Source organism: Macaca fascicularis, chromosome 20 (genome assembly GCF_037993035.2).
Source record: "Macaca fascicularis isolate 582-1 chromosome 20, T2T-MFA8v1.1".
Classification (NCBI taxonomy): domain Eukaryota; kingdom Metazoa; phylum Chordata; class Mammalia; order Primates; family Cercopithecidae; genus Macaca; species Macaca fascicularis.
In genome coordinates this window covers 49,108,576-49,127,360 of record NC_088394.1, presented here as the reverse complement: position 1 = coordinate 49,127,360, position 18,785 = coordinate 49,108,576, and the positions used below count along the sequence as shown (strand labels likewise).

The window sequence follows — 18,785 nt, the reverse complement described above, 5'->3', positions numbered from 1 at the left end:
TTTCTAAAATGTCATCATTTCCCCTCCGATGCTTCACTCCCCCTTCCTTGCTTTATTTTTCTGTCTTAGTACTAGCTAACATTCTAGAGTTTACATATTATCTTAAAGCCTATACTCACCATAAAATTTAAGTCAGTAATTTTTACATGATGTATCGTTAGTATCTACTAAATAGTAGCACACAGTATCAGATAATAAGTATTTATTCATGAAAATGACAAACTTTTTTTTTGGTGAGGGAGAGGGAATGCTACATAAGGCAGAAACTGGGTTTTAAAAAAAATCTTTCGTGAAACTTTAAAAAAAGGTAGCAACAATGATTACTTGGACATTGAGTTTATGGCCCATTAAAAACCCTTTTTTAATGTGGTAAAATACGTGTAACAAAAGTGACCATTCTAACTTTTTTTTTTCTTTGGAGACAGTCTCACTCTGTCCCCCAGGCTAGAGTGTAGTGGTACGATCTCAGCTCACTTCAACTTCTGCCTCCCAGGCTCAAGAGATTCTCGTGCCTCAGCCTCCCAAGTAGCTGGGATTATAGGCATGTGTCACCATACCTGGCTAATTTTTGTATTGTTTGTAGAGATGGGGTTTTGCCATGTTGGCCAGGCTGGTCTCAAACTCCTGGCCTCAAGTGATCCACCTGCCTTGGCCTCCCAACATGCTGGGATTACAGGCATGAGCCAAGTCCATGCTAACCATTTTTAAGTATACAGTTCGGTAGTGTTAAGTATATTCTCACTGTTATGCACCAATCTCTGGAACTTTTTAATCATATATACATTTTTTTCTTTTTTTTTTTTTTTTCTTTTTTTTTGAGGCAGAGTCTCACTCTCACCCAGCCTGGAGTGCAATGGCATGATCTCAGCTCACTGCAACCTCCACCTCCCAGGTTCAAGTGATTCTCCTGCCTCAGCCTCCTGAGTAGCTGGGATTACAGGCACCCGTCACCATGCCTGACTAAATTTTTTTTTATTTTTAGTAGAGACAGGGTTTCACCATTTTGCTCAGGCTGGTCTCAAACTCCTGACCTTGTGATCCGCCCGCCTCGGCCTCGCAAAGTGCTGGGATTACAGGTGTGAACCACTGCGCCCAACCATAAAATTTTAACTCTATACCCATTACCCACCACTTCTCTTAACCCTTACTCCTGGCAATCACCATCTACTGTCATTTCCATGAACATGACAACTCTAGACAACTCATATAAGTACAATCATACAGGATTTCTCTTTTTGTGACTGGTCTGTTTCACTTAGCATAACGTCCTGAAGGTTCTTCCATGTTGTAGCTAGCATGTGTCAGAGTATCTTTCCTTCTTAAGGCTAATATTCCGTTATACGTATATTATGGCCCACGTACTATTGTTTTTTCATGAAGATGAAATATGCTCTATTATAGAATCTTGGTTTTGGCGTATACTTAGCTATTTTTAAAAAGGTAGAGTACAAGATGTCTGGATAGCAAATCCCAAACTGTGACCCAATTTTCAGCCAGCCCTATACTGTTTAGAAAATTTTTTTTTTTAAGATGGAGTTTTGCTCTTGTCACCCAGGCTAATGGTGCAATCCCGGCTCACTGCAACCTCTGCCTCCTGGGTTCAAGCAATTCTCCTGTCTCAGCCTCCTGAGTAGCTGGAATTACAGGTGCCCTCCACCACGCTCAGCTAATTTTGTATTTTTAGTAGAGACAGGGTTTCGCCATGTTGGCCAGGCTGGTCTCATATTCCTGACCTCAGGTGATCCACCTGTCTCAGCCTCCTAAAGTGCTGGGATTGGCCGGGCGTGGTGGCTCACGCCTGTAATCCCAGCACTTTGAAAGGCCTTGAGGCAGACGGGTCACCTGAGGTCGGTAGTTCGAGACCAGCCTGATCAACATGGAGAAATCCCATTTCTACTAAAGATACAAAATTAGCAAGGCATGGTGGTGCATGCCTATAATCCCAGCTACAAGGGAGGTTGAGGCAGGAGAATCACTTGAACCTGGGAGGCGGAGGTTGCAGTGAGCTGAGATAGCACCATTGCCCTCCAGCCTGGGCAAAAAGAGCTAAACTCCGTCTCAAACAAACAAACAACAACAACAAACAAACAAACAAAACAAGTGCTGGGATTACAGGCATGAGCCACTGCGCTCAACCTGCTTAGAAAACTTCTAACCAAAGTATTCTGAAAGTAATTCTTTTATATGGACATATAATATATCTTTGCTTAATTGACTTAATCATTACTTACAATTCTAAATGAACTTTTTTTTTTTTTCTTGAGACAGGGTCTTGTTTTGTTGCCCAGGCTGGAGTACAGTCGTATGATCATAGCTCACTGTAGCCTTGACTTCCTGCACTCAAGTGAACCTCCCACCTCTGCCTCCGGAGTAGCTGAGACTAAAGGCATGTGCCACCATGCCTGGCTAATTATAAAAAATATTTTGTAGGCCAGGCGTTGTGGCTCACACCTGTAATCCCAGCATTTCGAGAGGCTGAGGCAGGCGAATCATGAGGTCAGGAGTTCAAGATCAGCCTGGCCTACATAACGAAACCCCGTCTCTACTAAAAATACAAAAATTTGCTGGGCATTGTGGGCGCCTGTAGTCTTAGCTACTCGGGAGGCTGAGGCGGGAGAATCGCTTCAACCTGGGAGGCAGAGGTTGTGGTGAGCCAAGATAGTGCCACTGCACTCCAGCCTGGGCAACAGAGCCAGACTCCATCTTAAAAAAAAAAAAAATTATATATATATATTTGTAGACAGGGTCTCACTATGTTTCCCAGGCCACAACAGACATTTTTAAAGTAGGACAAAAGGTTCCAAGAGAGAAATTTTACTACCCCAAAACATAAATTAAAACTTATTAGAATTGTTGTTTTCTTATCAGGGACCAAAATTCTAACCTCTGGTAGTAACTGAATATGTGACAACATATTCAACTCTGGCCCTGTTTCCTCATCAATGACAAGTTTTAATTGGATGCTTGTAAAGGTGTCTTATACTCTACACTTTGGGTTATTTTTTATATTTATATTCAGAAATTTAAAACCTTCATAGTCTCCCAAGAAAAGAGTTAAAACACCACCACTACCCTAACCAAAACACAGACATAAGCTTCATTGGGAGGAAAGCTTCATCCTGATTATAGAATAAATGCAAAAAAGCTATGAAGCAGTAAGCTCCATATCTAAAAACAAAAACTTACCTGAGATTTAATTAAATTTTTTTTTTGATTTACAAAAGATATCATGCTATTTTTCCCCCCACTTCAGGAGATCATTCATAATGTCCTACGCCTAAAATCCCTTAAAAAAAAAAATGTTTGCGTAATGGGCAAGAATAAGGAAAAATTTTTTAAATGCTGAAAAAGGTCATTACATTAATTGTGGGAGTATCACTGACCTCATTCTTTTATTTTTCAGTCTAATATGACCTTAACATGTAACAGCATGAGTCCTAGCAAAAATCAGAAGCTAAAAGAAAAATAATCCAACTTGTAATATTTATCCAGAAGTATCCTTCTAAATTATTTTCAGTAGCTAATTAGCAAATCCTTAGGTGTTCTATTAATGTAAAATATATAAAATCATTATGAGGCTGGGCGCGGTGGCTCACGCCTGTAATCCCAGCACTTTGGGAGGCCTAGGTGGGTGGATCCTGAGGCCAGGAGATAGAGACCATGCTGGCCAACACAGTGAAAACCCGTCTCTACTAAAAACACAAAAAATTAGCCGGGCGTGGTGGCGGGGCCTGTAGTCCCAGCTACTGGGGAGGCTGAGGCAGGAGAATGGCATGAACCCGGGCGGCTGAGGCAGGAGAATGGCGTGAACACACCTCTGCATTCCAGCATGGGCGACAGAGCGAGTCTCCGCCTCCAAAATAAAATAAAATAAAATAAATAAAATAAAATAATAAATAAATAAAATCATTAGGAAAGCCCACATAAGGGGCTTTAATGCCACGTATTCTATGTGTATACTACTTTATTAAGCCCCATCTGTAACTCTGCTCTATGTATCTTTGACATGTTTCTGATAATCCAACTGCATTATCTATACACTCGCTATAGTTTGAATATGTCCCCCAAAGTTTAGGTGTTGGAAACTCAGTCCTCAAAGCAACAATGTTTTGAGGTGGGGCCTAATAAGAGGTGATTAGGTCATGAGGCCTCTGCCCTCATGAATGGATTAATGTTATCACAGGAGTAGGTTAGTTATCAAGAGTGGGCTTGTTACAAAAAAGAAAATCAAATTCAGTCACATCTTGCTCTCTTCCCCCTCTGCCTTCTACTACAGGATGATGCAGCAGAAGGCCTTGCATCAGAGGGCCTTCTTGTGAATGCTTGTAAGGCATCTTATATACCAGATGCAGGTCTCTTGACCTTGGACTTCCCAGCCTCCAAAACCGTAATAAATTTCTTTTCTGTATAAATCAACCAGTCTGTTGTATTGTTATAGCAACATAAAATGGACTAAGACAACATGTGACTGTTTAATTAGAAAATAAATTAGATTCACCAATCAATTAGACAAATATCTGGCAAATATGAGCCAGTCATGACATAGCTGAAGGAGCTTAGGTGTGGATTCAAATTCTAACTGTTAATTCTAAGCTGTGTAACGCTGAGTAGTTCTTAAAACCTCTCAGTCTAAGCTGGGCACAGTGGCTCATGCCTGTAATCCCAGCTCTTTGGGAGGCTAAGGTGGGAGGATTGCTTGAGGGCAGAAGCTCGAGATCAGCCTAGGCAACACAGTCCCATCTCTACAAAAAACAAACAAACCTCAGTCTGTCTACATCACAGGGTTTAGAAAGGTTGCAGAGTTCAGAAAGAAAATATTCGGGATGGGCACAGGGGCTCACGTCTGTAATCCTAGCACTTTGGGAGGACAAGGCAGGCAGATCTCTTGAGCCCAAAAGTTTGAGACCAGCCCGGGTGACATGATGAAACTCCATCTCAAAGAAGAAAAAATATATATATTCAAAGTCCTAAAACATAGTAAGTACTCAAAAATTATCTATTTCCCTCTCATCAACCTATAAAATTAAAAACATAGATTAAGATTCTTTGTCAACTTACTGAAATATTACCAAGATCCAAGCCTGCTATATCTAATAGTATTGAATGTATTTTCATTAAAAAATTTAAAAATGTTATACCAATCTATATCATATTTTATGATACCTAAATTTATCTTTGCCCTCTCAACGTATATACTTGCTATTTTATTCCTTCCCTAAAGTTATCAATGCCTCTCCACTCTTATTTGCTACTCTCATAGGTAATCTATATTTCCACTACACATTAATATGTTCTCTATGCCTACACCATCACCCCTTCCACCAGCCTTCCTCTTAACAAAGTAATATCTTCACGATTGAACTCAGGTACCATCTTTGGGAAGCCTTTACACACTCAAACATTTCAAGCTATTATACACTCATTTTTTTTGTATTCCATATTTTACACACTATTTTATCATTCTTGGTCTACATGTCTGTTTTTCCTACTAAACAAGATGAGTGCAGAGGTTGCTTCTTATTTGAATATCTTTGTATCTCTAACATCTACTAATTTAATTCCTGTCACATAGTAAATACTCATATGCTTTTAGGAATTCAATAATGCCATGACATAAAAAAATAACTAAACTCCTCAATCCTTACATTATTCTAAAAGTTAAGATTCAAAAGCATTAAGCAACAACATACCATTTTCATGACTTTAAGAATGCCCCCACTGAACTGTACACTTAGTTAAAATTATTAACTTGGCTATGGATATTTTTACAAATTTTTTAAAGCCCCAGTAATCCAATTTAAACTTTAATTCTCACATGTCCCTCAGTGAAAGAATCCTACTTTCATCGAAAAGGAATTCTACAAGGGATCCTATAGCATAGTTTTACAGGCTCTGGAAACAGAATGGCAAGGCTGGAATCCTGACTTCATCACTTACCAGCTATGTAATCCTAGGCAAGACAATCATTTTGAAGCTCAGTTCTTCATCGGTAAATGGGGATTATAACAGTACTGGTCTCAAAAAAATGGCTGTAAAATAATACACATAAAGCACTGTGTAAACATTCTGTGTTTTCAAATTGGGCTTCTCGGAGTATTGGGTAATCTTTAACCATCCAAATGAAGAGAGGACTTAGGCCTTCTTTCCCTCCATTTCCTCCCAATAAGCTCTCATCCTGAATATTTTGGTTTTATTTTACAAATTGAGCTTTCATGTAAGGTTTTTAAAAAACAAAGAAATCTTTGGTTTAAAATAATTTAAACCAAAGGACATAAGCAAAAGGACAAAGCTAAATGGCACTCATCTAATGCTTGCTTACTAACATCTCCCTCTGCAGATAGCCATTTACTAAATTATTTACTTTGTTGGCACTCTCACTTTTTAGTCTTGCTTTGCATGTCACAGAAAGGAAAACTCTTAAAAACATAATCTCCACTTTGGGATTCCAAGGCTGTAGAATCACTTCAGCCCAGGAGTTCAAGACCAGCCTAGGCAACATAGCAAGACCCAGTCTCTCCAAAACATTTTTTAAATATTAGCCAGGTGTGTTGGCATATGCCTGTGGTCCCAGTGACTTGGGAGGCTGAGGTTAGGGAATCCCTGGAGCTCAAAAGGTTGAGGATGCAGTGAGCTATGATCTATGCTACTGCGCTCCAGCACCGGAGATGAGCAAGACTCTGTCTCAAACAAATACAATCTCATCTCTAATCATGATAAAAACTGATTGAGGGTAACTAATTTTGGGCTGATACTGAAAATAGATGACAAATTTCCCAGTTGCCACTGAGTCAGGTCTAGTTGTTTAATTAAAGTGGTCCTGAACATTACACCCAAACAAAATCAAGTTTAAATTTTTTTTTTTTTTGAGACAGAGTTGTGCTCTGTCGCCTAGGCAGGAGTGCAGTGGCATGATCTCAGCTCACTGCAACCTCTATAGCTGGGATTACAGGCGCGTGCCACCACACCCAGCTAACCTTTTGTATTTTTAGTTTTAGATGGGGTTTCGCCACGTTGGCCAGGCTGGTCTCGAACACCTGGCCTCAAGTGATCCACCCACCTCAGCCTCCCAAAGTACCTGGATCATGGGCATGAGCCACCACACCCGGCCTAAGTATTTATTCTAATGCTAAATTTCAATTAATATTAAAAATAGAAAATTAACTTAAATGCAGAATTTTTCTTTTTCTTTTTTTTAAGACACAGTCTTGATGTTGCCCACGTTGGAGTGTAGTGGTCCATCTCAGTTCACTGCAATCTCTGCCTCCTGGGCTCAAGCAATTCTCCCACCTCAGCCTCCAGAGTACCTGGAACTACGCACCACCACACCTGGCTAATTTTTATTTTTGTTTTTTTTGTAGAGTCAGGGTTTTGCCATGTTGTCCAGGCTGGTGTGGAACCCCTAGGCTCAAGCAATCCACCCACCTCAGCCTCCCAAAGTGCTGGGATTACAGATGTGAGCCACTGTATCACCCAGATGCATTATTTTCGAAGGCTTTAAATAGAAGAGTTAAAGACTGCGACTCAGGTTGATTATCATTACCACCTACTTTGCAGAGTTGTCACAGGATTTTGAAAGAATATGCTCAAAATACAGTTGTAAGTGCTTAACCAAACGTAGCTTTCCCTCTCTTATCAGTCACCGCCAGCATCTCTTTTCTGCTTTCCCAAGAGCATACAGTCATTTAAACTTTCCCATGATCAACAGGCTTCTCCAGACCTCCTCAGATTATTTTGCCTTAAATAATCTCCAATACTGTTCTCTTATCACCTTCAATACTCTTGTGACTTTTTTCATTCATTCAACCTACCATACTGTATTACCATCACCACTGTAATTTTATTGTCAATCCTTGGTTCAATTAAATTAACATTTTCTGACTATTTATATTTGTAGTATTTATTATATGACTAGCACCTTATTAATACAAGGTTAATATTAATTTATACACTTTACCTTCAATATAGCCCTTCTTTTGCCTTAGAAATTTTAAAATATATTCCTCTGTTACTAGGCTATCTCACTGTAGCTATTTTATGTTCTCTCCCCTCAAGCCTTCAGTCCTAACTTCCCCATTCTTACCTAAGGACAATTTGTTCTCTGAGATTTTCCTGCTGAAATTTACTAAATAACCATCTTTTCAGAAGGAAGCACTATATCTATCTTTGTATCTATGTCCTTTTTCTTCCAGCTATTCTTAGAAAACATGGCTCTTTTCCAAAGACAGATCGTTTACCTCAAAAAAACATTCCATCTAGCCTTTCAAAAAGACTTATGCCCTCTCACAGTCCCCCTTTCCAGGATCTTTAATTGCCTCTTTGCAATTGCTTGCTTCTCTTCTGCCTTTGAGCATCAGCAGACCAACCTTCCCTACCTTAACACAAATGTAAAAACCGAATCATCCTATTTCTATTCTTCCATCAAATGCCAAATATTGAAAATAAGTGATCTGCTGCCTCCATTTTCTAAATACCTATTAACTTGTTAACTTCTTGTACTCTGTAGCTTGTTCCCATAAATGTGTACTTTCAAAGGTAACTAACAACCTCCTAGACAAATCCAAATGGCTCTCTCAATCCATCTTTGACCACTAAGAAAAGTTATCACTAACCAAAGTGACAACAAAAGCTAAACACAAATTCTGTCTTCTATATGAAGCCTCTAATTGTCTATGTGTTCCCATTTATTACATACCACTTAGGCTTTGAGTGCTTTAAGAATCTTCTGAACTCAGTTCAATTAACCCCTTCACCTCCTGGAAATTTTCTTCACTTCTATGAAACCATACCTTGAATTTTCTTCCCTATGGCTTTTCTTCTTTTTCTGATTCATTTAAAGTAGCTTAATACTAGATGTAAGTTTCTACGCAGTGATTTCATGTTTACCAAATCCACTTACTTAGCATTTCAAATTCAGTCAAACTTGACACATCTTCACTACTATATCCTCCAAATGTGATTTCACTCAAATCTTTGAGAAATTCAAATCTGCTTTTCTTAGAATATCACAAATTATTTAAAATTTTTTCTTACTAATGGTATAAAATAAAGATATAAAACCCAATTTCCCACTACCTTAAGATCATTTAGCCTCTTAGTGCCCTTCCTGAAGTCGTCAACCTAAGGAATACTAAGAAAGTAATAGCTTAAGGCTCTATTTATGATGTATATCCCCTATCAGTAGGCCTGGGGACTTTGGTCATTACTGACAAATTTCTATTAATCTCAAAAATAATACAGATCTTTGTCATATTTCCCCACCCCCGGCTTCTTCCCCAGGAACTTATTTCAAAGTATTCTGTGCATTCCACCTAATAGCTATCAAGTTTACCTTGATAAAAGTTTTCTCTTAATCTCTATAATTCAATAAGATTTCTTTGATTAAAGTTTAGATATGTATTTTATCATTCTTCACACACCATATTCCCTAAAGTGCATTCTATTTTAAAAACTAAACTTTTTTAAGGATCAAGAAAAGACACTGTATGCCTTGACATTTATCTTCAAGAACATAAAACTGGGTTCTGTTAGAATCTGCTATAATCCAACAGGCACAACATGGGTATTCATTTTTGAACTAAAAATGTTTATATTTGTTATCTCATATTCCTTTACACTGTATCTCATTTAGGCAGAAGTAGCTATTCATCATCAAATACTCATCTTCAGAGATTAAAAAAGAGCACAAAATTTTTCAAATATAGCAGTATTTTAATCAAATCATATAAATGAATGTGAAGTAACTGGCACTCTCACACACTGCTAAAAGGAGTAGAAATTGGAACCACAAATTTGAAAAACTATAAGGCATTACTGCTAAAGTTGAACATGTCATAGCTATGACCAGTTTTTCCACTTCCAGAAATACATACTTGACAGAAATGTGTGCACATGTGCACCGAAAGACAGATGTAGGAATCAGTATTATTCATAATAGTGCAAAACTAAAAAAATCCATCATACATTAGAATCAACAGCAATGAAAATGAATAAACTCTTCTATATAGAAAAACAGATTAGGCCAGGCGCGGTGGCTCACACCTGTAATCCCAATATTTTGGGATGCCAAGGCGAGCAGATCGTGAGGTCAAGAGATCGAGACCATCCTGGCCAACATGGTGAAACCCTGTCTCTACTAAAAATAAAAAAAATAGTCGGGCGTCGTAGTGGGTGCCTGTAATCCCAGCTACTCGGGAGGCTAAGGCAGGAGAATCACTTGAACCTGGGAGGCAGAGGTTGCAGTGAGCCGAGATCGCACCACTGAACTCCAGTCTGGCAACAGAGCAAGACTCCGTATCCCCCAAGCAAAAAAAGAAAAACACAGATTAGCCTCACAAAAATAACATGACCTGAGGAACACATATTATATGATTCAATTTAATAAAGTTCTAAAATAGGCAGAGCTAATCTATGGATTTTAGACATCAAGATAATGGTCACCCTAGCAATACAGAAAGGGAATAATCAGAAAAGAATATAACGAAAGCTTTCAGGGTGCCAATAACAATACTAATTTCAATAAACACTCACCAAAGCAGAATAAGCGTGTTCATATATTGGAATAGGTAGTGAATTCACTAAATTATGAAATCCATGAAATAAAGCATTCCCTAACATTAGAAACCTCAGGCAACTCAGTTCCTCTGTACCTCCGTTGCTTCAACTGTAAAACAGACTACACCAAGTCTGTAATCTTAAATTCCTAGATTTTTTTTTTATCTTTTAGGTAAACGTACTCAGTTCCTTAAATGGAAGAAAAAAAATTTAGTGACTATTTGATTGCCATTTTAAAGATAAACACTGCAAAGACGGAATCAAAAAATACCATTTTTTCCTTCCTCTTACAAAACCAGATATATTAGCAGTTATCTTTCAGAATCACAGTTACTGATTTCCAATAGAATAAAATCGAATATTCTTTTTTTTTTTTTTTTTTTTTTTTTTTTAAGACGGAGTCTGGCTCTGTCGCCCAGGCTGGAGTGCAGTGGCTGGATCTCAGCTCACTGCAAGCTCCGCCTCCCGGGTTTGCGCCATTCTCCTGCCTCAGCCTCCCGAGTAGCTGGGACTACAGGCGCCCGCCACCTCGCCCAGCTATTTTTTTGTATTTTTTAGTAGAGACGGGGTTTCACTGTGTTAGCCAGGATGGTCTCGATCTCCTGACCTCGTGTTCCGCCCATCTCGGCCTCCCGAAGTGCTGGGATTACAGGCTTGAGCCACCGCGCCCGGCCCGAATATTCTTTATACTGCTACTAGTTAGTAGGTAAATTAATATGAAATGACCACTACACAAGAAAGGTCATCTGTTTTCTGGTTTCAAACTATGTCCCTTTATAGCAATAACAATGTTTAAAATTATTAGTTTTAAAATGTTTTGAAACATAGTAAAAATCAAACAAACACCAAACTTAATATTTGCTTGGTTAACTTCATAATGCCAAATTACAACAGAAACATCAGCATCTGACAGCTATTTGATAAATAATAGCTAGTAATGACTGAACTATAACTTCTACTTATAAGCACCATTAAATGAGAAGCCTCATTAAAAACTATAAATTTAATATCAGGCTCCCTTACAAGCTAATAACTGAAAAGAATGCTACTCTCCTGAGAATATCAAGATTATAAAACTTTTGTATTCCGCACCATCACCCAATACTATATATACCCATTCAATATTGTATTGAGTTTATTTCTCTCAAACTTTCATATTTAATAAAATCTGTACTATAAAAATATTCAAATAAACTTTCAAAAACTGAAGTGCATTGTTAAAAAAGATCATTTCACCAGTTTTTCTAACATAAATATGAAGCTTACTTCTTCCTCTCAACACAGTATGAATATGTCATTGTATGGTATCACACTTCCAGCTAAACCTATTCTAAGGTGCTTATCATTCAGATAAAGGCAGACTTCTTCTGAAGCACTTGTCCAGGGATGGTGTTCACAACTTGTTTTCCTGCCAAGTCTTTCCTTTCCCTCATCTTCCTCATCTCAGTAAATCACACACCACCAACTATCTAGTTCCTCAAGCCAGTAACCAGGAAATCATTTTTGACACTTTTCTTCTCACATCCAATCCATCATGAATCTGTCAGTTGTTCCTCCTCCACACCTCACCATCTCCTCTCTAAAATATACGTATAATCTGGCTACTATCATGTTTTTCCTGGACTACTGTAGTATTACAATATCTTTACTTTCACCCTTGCCTTTCTCCAATCCATTCTCAAAGTAGCATTTTTAAAATGTAGATTAAAGCGTATCATTTCTCTAATTAAAAATCTTCAACAACTGCAATGTCTTTAGTAAAACCTGTAAGTCTTTAATATGCCCTACAAGGCCCTGTATAATCTGCTTTCTATCTCTCATTTCAGCTCATATGGCTTTCTGCCTTATTATTATGCTTCTGCCACCCTGAACTTTTCATTTCTTTCAAATATTAAGTTCTTTCCTGTGTCATAGCCTTCAAATATATCTTTCTCTCTTCCAAGAAACTCTTTTATCTTCTGACCTGTCTTCTTATTGTTTCCACTTAGTATCACCAACTGAGGGAAGCCTTCTCTGAGCATGCAACATTAATTTCTCCCCATTTTCTCCACCACAGCACTCTGTTCTTTTCTTTCACTGAACTGATCATAAGCTGTAATTTTACATTTGTTTATTTACTTGTTCTTTATCTGTTTGCACTGCTAGATGGTAGGTTCCATGAAGGCAGGGATCACTTATTATGTACTTAATACATATATCATAAATTAAGGGAGCACTTCAAAATATATATGTTTAATGAATAAATGGATGTGAATTACTTTGAGTCCAGAGAATAAATTACAGTTCGAAGTAGTTTCCCCTTCTCTGGGTCTCCCATTGTCACTTGATCAGCTTTCCAACTGTTTCTAAAAGAAAGGAGCAAAAAGTGTTTCTGAAAGCTTAAAGACAATTCAACAGAGGAAATGTCAGGAAGTTGTACATGGTATGTCAAATGAGTGCGACAAATAATAATACTAAGATCTCACGGGAAGGAGAAATCCCTAAGGGCTACAAGGACAAGATATGATTTTATTCACAAGGTGGAATTTGACCTGAGCATTCATAGACTGGTAAAATTCCAAGAGGTGGAAAAGGGAGTCAAGCCCAAATAAGGAAGTAAACAGAAGCGCAAAGTGATAGAGAACAGTTATAAAACTGGAATGTGGCACCTTAAATTTACAACATAAATAAGTGTAAAAAAAGCTAAATCTCATATAAGAAATGTATATCCCACGTAAAGACAACTTCAAAGAATTTAAAAGGTTAAAATAACTCTATCTCATCAGTATCCATAAATCTCTTCTGACTCCAATCTTGGCTTCTGAAGTTTTCCAAGCACTTACAACATGCTTCCATTAGTTTTTACTCTGACCAACTGCCTCAAGTTTCCATATTCTTACCTGTGTTTTTATTCACTCATTACCTGATGAAATTTCCCCAGTAGATTAATTCAGTCATAGTTTTTCTTTATAGACTCTCTAGGATTTCATTTTTCTTCTCTGTTATTTATGGGGGGGTAAGCTTTTTCCTCTATGACATTTCGATCAATAAACACATCTTTAGAAAATCTAAACTTTTCACATGTACCAAAATTTTATTTTACTACTGATAGATTCAATGGATTTTACTTTAAAATCTGTATTCCTACTTCAGTTCTTGCCTCCTGAATTCATATATTTAGCCCATCCTTCAGTTCTATCCTGTTTCCAGAGGTAAACCAGGAAGGTCTAGCACAGTGCCTTGTAGAAAGCATTTGGTTGCATTAGATAATAAGTTTGGAGTTAAAAGTTTCTAAAAGATACTTCCAAGTTGAAAATTCTATGGTTTCCTTAATCTTATCTCGTCATGGGCTTTTTCCATGGACACGGTTTTCTATCTGTATTCATACCTGCCCACCCCATAATATTTTTTATTTCAGAGGATAGACCTCATGGGATACTTAGAATCCTACAATAGTAAAACTGGAGGAAACAAAGTTTTATACAGGAGAAAACTAAGGCTCACAGATGTCAAGAAACTTGAATATTATCTACACAGTTAAGTGACAAAGTCCTGATTCTCTGTAGCCAGCACTCTATCGAAGAAGAGGATTTTACTGGTTATAAAAGCATCACAATTTTGTTTTTCTTAATAGAGATGGGATGCAGTCTTACTAAGTTGCCGAGGCTGGACTTGAACTCCTGGCTCAAGTGATTCTCCTGCATCAGCCTCCCTATTAGAGCAGCCCCCGATTAAAGCAGCTTGCTCACACACCTAACTTAGTACCGTTTTTGACTAGCATTGCTTTTATCTTATGTTATTTACTATGCCCTTAGGATATAATCTCCTTGTCAATCAATCACAAGGGTTTTTTGTTGTTGCTGTTTTTAACTACAATACTATACATACTTACCTGAAACTGTTCAGGAATGACAGTTACCCTTAACCAAAACTAGGAGGCAACCACTCTTCCCAATACACTTCACGTCTGTAACACAGACTTCACGTCTACATTATGTGGTCTGTAGTTTATAGGAAACTCTCCAAGGACACAGACCTGCCAATACTTTGTGGTAAACTATAACTACGTAACGTGAATTTTTAAAGCAATAGAAGAAACAGCCGGGCATGGTGGCGTGCACCTGTAATCCCAGCTACTGGGGAGGCTGAGGCTGGAGAACTGCTTGAACCTGGGAGGCAGAGGTTGCAGTGAGCCCAGATGGCGCCACTGCGCTCCAGCCTGGGTGACGGAGCGAGACTCTGTCTCAATACCAAAAAAAAAAGAAGAAGAATGATAAGAAATGGAAAGTATTTGAAGATACACAATACAGATAGAATTTGCTTCGAGCAACAGAAGTCTTTTATTTAACAAATACTTATCAAATATCGAACGTAAGGCTCTGTGCGGCCTGCTGTTACAACACAGCATCTCTAAATTCACATTCTGTAAACCCAAGAGAAAAGAAAAACACTATGATCATCCTTTCGCATTGCAAAAAACAAAAACAAACTCCTCCCTCTGCAATGTAGAATCCTCCTTTAAATTCAGCTTTTGTACATTCAAGTGTTTGCAGACCTAGGGATTCTTTTTAAAACTACCTCTACAGTTATCTAGAGTCTAGGGAGAGAGTAACATTACACAAGATAAGCCTTCTTTTCATTTAAGACCATAGCTGGTTAAGTAGAAATGGAGATTTTAAGCAGAACTGGAAAAAAGAAAAAGGTGCAAAGCAGCATGCAAAATTGAGAAACTAAATGCTGATAGTAATTTTATTAATGAAATAACTTTATTTAATACACGGGAATTCTTAGGTATGAATATTTCACATAAATAAATGTCACAATAGCGTCAAATCCCAGACTTTCAGGAAAGTAACTGTAACACTGTTAAATATCACAACAACAACAACAAAATTATCATCTACTTTGTTCTGAAAAGTTTTATTTTTCTTTAAAAAAAAAAAAAAAAGCAAACCAACCCCCCCGCCAAAAAAAAAAAAAAAAAGATTAAAAAAATAAAAATGAGAACAAACAGAAACCAGTCTAAGCTGGCAGCTGTGACAGCCAGTGAGACACCCGGGCTTTCCGGGTCGTGCTTGGCTTTGGGCTGGATGTCCACGCAGAGAGCCCTGGAGCCACCCCGCACGTCCCACACCCAGACACCCAGAAAACGACCACGGCTGCACACACGGGGGCTTGCGGGGTCCGGGCCACGCTGCAGACGGGGAGCGGCACTCGGGGTGAAGGATCGCGGGGAAGGCACTGCGGTCGGAACCGTGAGACAAGGCCTGGGAAAGCGCCGGGGGCGTCCCGTGCTCCGGGACATCTGGTGCCCGCGCGGGACGCCCTGTCATGAGTCACGGAGGCGAGACGGCACAGGCGGGGGAAGAGGCTGCAGGATGGAGGGAAGCCCGACCCTCGGGAGGGAACCCACCCGGGGGAGGCCCCGATCTCGCGCTGGGCGGGGAAGGGGGCCCGCCTTCCCCACGCCCTGGCCGCCCTGCTCTCACCTCCACCCGACGCAACAGGCGCGGCGGCCGAGTCCCGACCCCGGGGGCTGCGGGCCGGGGGGCGGGGGCAGCAGCCCGCAGCCATGACAGGCGCGGGGCGGGCCGCGGGCTGGCTGGGCCGCACGTGCGGTCAGCGCCCCCTCCCCGGCCTCCCCGCGGGCCAGCCCGCCCGCCCGGCCCCGGCTCCGAGCCCCTCACCTCAGGCAGCGGCGCGGCCCCGCCTGCCCCGACCCCCCCGCCTCCGGCCAAGCGGCGGCGGCAGCGGCGGCTGCACGTACTCACCGCCGCTCGCTGACTCTCGCGCTTCGCCATGACTGAGGCGCCCCCGCCGCCCCCCGCCTCGACTGAGACTGACACGCGCGGCTGGCCGGGCGGGGGCGGCCTCAGGCGACCACCCGGCTGACACGACCCGCCCCCGCATCACCCCACCAGTTGAGCAGCGGCCGCTGCCCCGCTGTGCCCCCCGGGCTTCTTCCCCACGCCCGAGGCGGTGGGTGGTAGCGGCGAGCGGCGGTGGCGGCGGCACTTACCGGCTGCGCTGCCAGGCCCCCCTGTCAGCGCGGGGCCGGGAGGGAGTGGAGGGAGGAGTGAAGGGGCACCGCCTCCCCCGCGCCGCCACGCACCCGCCTGATTGGCCCAGTTCACTCCCCCAGAGCGACCCCACCAGCCCCTGCGAGCGGCACTCCGGCAGCACCGGCGCGCTATTTGCATATTTGTGCCCGTGCCGCTGATTGGCCCGGTCGCGGAGGGGCGGCCGTGACCGCCGCCGCTCCCGCCGCGGCTCCAGCCGCGTTGGGCTTCCCGAGAAGGAGCATCCCCCTCGCCCCTGCCCTTCCCTCCTGGCGCGGCCCGACCCAGGGCGGAGGGCGGTGAGAGGCGGGGTCGCCGCTCCGCTCCAACATGGCCCCGCCGCGCCGCCGACCCAATCGCTGGCGCGGTTACTCCCGGAGCCCTGGGCGGCTTCGGGGCGGGGAAGGCTTGGGGCCGGGCGCCCTCTGGCCGGAGCGCCGGGCAGTGCAGTGGCCCGGGCTCCCCCGGCCGCTCCGCCGCGGCCGCCACGTCAGGCCGCGCCCTCGCGGCGGCCTCTCCCCTCGCGCCGCCCGCCCCGCGGTCCCGCCGCCACGTCAGGCCCCGGCAGGGCACGCCCCAGCCGCGAGCTGACCAGTGGCGGGGTCGGCGCCGAGGTCACTCACACGCAGGGCATCTCTCGGGCAGCCCGGATCCGCGGAGGAAGGGCGAGGGTTTCCAAAGACGTCCTTCTTAGGGACGTGGATTTAGCCCCACGTTCTCCTTTCGCGCGGAGACCTGGGTGTCACGCGCCCGTGCTGTAGAATCGAGAGCACGGAGGGTGCCGCGATGATGCAGCGATTGAGCCCAGGTGCCAGCACCTGCCGTGGCCGGCGCCCGCCGCGGAGACCCAGCCCCACGCCGCAAGCCAGGGGAGAGCGCGCACCTAGGCTGCGGCTGCAACCCAGTCTTCCCCAGGCTCAGGCTCCCGTTCTCCATTGCACAGTTACGAAGGGAGAGAAAAATAAACGCAAGAATTTAAGAAGAGAGAGCAAGCGAGCCGTGGGGGAGGGTGATACTGGTTTAGGAGCAGAGGATGTACTGGAAAACCGCCGGCCTAAGAAAGTGTTGGAGACCTGGGTTCCCTCTCGATCCATCACGAATTAACTGAGTGACCTACATCAAATCCTAGCGTGTCCCAGGGCCTCGGTTTTGCCTTCTGTAAAAGGAAGAGGCTGCACAAGTTTTCCAAAAGTCCTCCAGCTGTAAAATTCTAAGGGTCTCCTCCTTGCAGATCCTTAGCTAGCTTTCTACCGAATTAAAAATTTAAAATCCATATGAAAACGTGAGCTAGACAAAAGAAATGTTTGAACTTCGGTCGGCCTACTTTATGTTTGTTCAAATCTCTTGACCATTTCAGATCCAGGGAAGGTGATATTGCACGTTCACAGTTGACAGAAATCTCTTGAATTTCAGCCTCCGCTAAGGAGCGACACTGTGCTTGTTTATGCCTAGCCAGAATGGAATGGCTGCGGTATACATAATGGTAGTTGCCAAGTAGTTTCATTCTTTATATTCCCCATGAAGGCCCTCCAGAGTGGATCAACATACCTCTATTTAACTGAGATACTGACAGGGCTGGGAGGAAACCCTGCTGAAAGGGCGGTTACAATTGCAACTTTGATTTCCTGAAGGTTACTTATAACAACCACATATTAGACTAAGAATGCAAAGAAAGAGTTTATCTCTGGGGCCCCCCACACTACTTATTTGAATAGTGCTTTAGTTTGCAAATTCAACTTGTTGAGTCAAATTTAAGGCCAGTAACATCTCATCTATCTGACATCACAGCAGAATGATATCCCACTTAAACAAAAAACTTGAGTGGCCTCCCCATCATCTAATGAAAAACGTTCATGTTTTCTTGAATGCAGCCCTCTGAAAATTATTTAGGCTTGGTCATTAAAGAGCAGTACGAGAATTATCAACATCATTGTATGCCATTATAATCAGTGAATGTTCTCTAAAATATGCAAAATTTGTCCCTATAATAAATGGTCTCTAGGATGCTGGTTTTTGTGTTTTGGTTTTGTTTTTAACTTCTGTTTTTGCTATCTCCTTCCTCACTACTGGGCTGACACTTCTCAATTCTTCTACCTAACAATCTTCTTTCCTACTTTTTTGTTGCTTTTATGCCATTATGAACTTAGACATCGATAAACTTTTATTAGCTTAGACTGTCAGATTTTGTGAAAAGAT

At 41.9% G+C, this 18,785-nt stretch overlaps 1 protein-coding gene across 25 annotated transcripts in view; it reads right to left on the bottom strand.

Annotated features, from left to right (window-relative positions):
- CHD9 (chromodomain helicase DNA binding protein 9) overlaps positions 1-18,785 on the bottom strand; it is a 273,480-nt gene that overhangs the window by 182,405 nt on the left and 72,290 nt on the right. For 16 of the 25 annotated variants that reach the window (XR_012428685.1, XR_012428683.1, XR_012428687.1 and 13 more), the window contains exon 1: positions 16,550-16,596. The exons of 7 other annotated variants lie outside the window; for them this stretch is intronic. The gene's annotated coding sequence lies outside the window, so the exon portion shown is untranslated. Of the gene's footprint in view, positions 1-16,301; positions 16,597-18,785 lie in introns of those variants that run through there. 2 more of the 25 variants (XM_074026673.1, XM_065537599.1) reach the window with 1 other exon arrangement.